Here is a 1,260-nt window from a genome sequence, read left to right as displayed (position 1 = left end):
ATATATATTTGCTTGTTGGTTTCAAGTTTGTTACAGAAGGTTTACTTTTATAATAACAGAGCTTTCATTCCTTTTGATTCTAATTCTATGAGATCTGTTAATTGATCTACCAAAGTTTTGACTGGTGTTAACTAAAAGAGGTTCTAGGGCTGGAGATTTATTTAGCTCAGTGGTGCTGCCACCTGCCTTATAATTCAATTGGTCAAATACATTTGAGCGTATTATAGTTTCACAAATTGTCTTACAAGTTTGTGTCTGTACAATTGTTTGAAAGGTATTTGTCCAGTTATACTAGATTGAAATGACAGCAAGGATACTAATAATTTGTTAATTCCTATAACCTGGTTTTATAAGTTAAAATTTTGTCAAGATAATTAGGTATAAATTCAGACCTAGATAAACTGTTAATAGTAAAAAAGACAGCTACTCAGAGAAAATTTATTCTGGTCTTTATTCACTAAGGCCTTCTGAGAAGATATACCTCCAGTAAGCATGGCTAAATATGTTGTTATAGAATGTTTACATTGGTTATCATCAAAGGGTTAAATTGTAAATATGCTATTGTGTTATGTTTATAGTGCTCAATTTTCAAAATAGGATTTCTGTAGAAAAAAATTAAGAGGTTCTATAAAAATGCTTTTTATACCTAATTAGATTAAAGGTTATGAAGTTTCATACATAAAATTATGATTATTGTTAATTTTTGGATGTACTAAATAAAAAAACAGATAAAAAAATTTTTGAGATAAAAGGTTTTTACAGGATCTAGATTCTCTATATGTATAAATCTTTAAAGGCCCTAGAAAGACAGTGATTATTATAGAGTAAAGAGCGAGAGTCAGCATTTAAACAGCTAAAACTCTTTCTGCTGCCCCCTGTACCAGGGATCCTAAATGTGACCCAGCCTTTTAGTTTGTACCTGACTAAAAGAAATCATACTGCTTTAAGGGTGCTCCTTGAAGGAATAGGCCCATAGAAATAGCCAGTGATATATTTATCTTAGAGTTTAGATCCAGCTGTGAAGAGATAGTTCCTTTGTTTATAAAGCCCTGGCAGCTGCAGTAATGGCTAATTGAGAAAGCTGACCCCATAACATTAGGAAAAAGTAAATTATTCAGTTTTCCCATGCCTTTTAGAACTATTGAATAACAGGACATTGATGGCTCTCAAATAATAGAGTCACATAATATCAGGCCCTCATCTGTGAAAATCCCCCCTTATATTTTGCTCCAGTTAAAACCTTAAACCCTGCTACTTTTT

This window comes from Fukomys damarensis, unplaced genomic scaffold (assembly GCF_012274545.1).
Source record: "Fukomys damarensis isolate Sample0158 unplaced genomic scaffold, DMR_v1.0_HiC HiC_scaffold_30, whole genome shotgun sequence".
NCBI classification, from domain to species: domain Eukaryota; kingdom Metazoa; phylum Chordata; class Mammalia; order Rodentia; family Bathyergidae; genus Fukomys; species Fukomys damarensis.
This window is presented reverse-complemented; position numbering follows the sequence as displayed.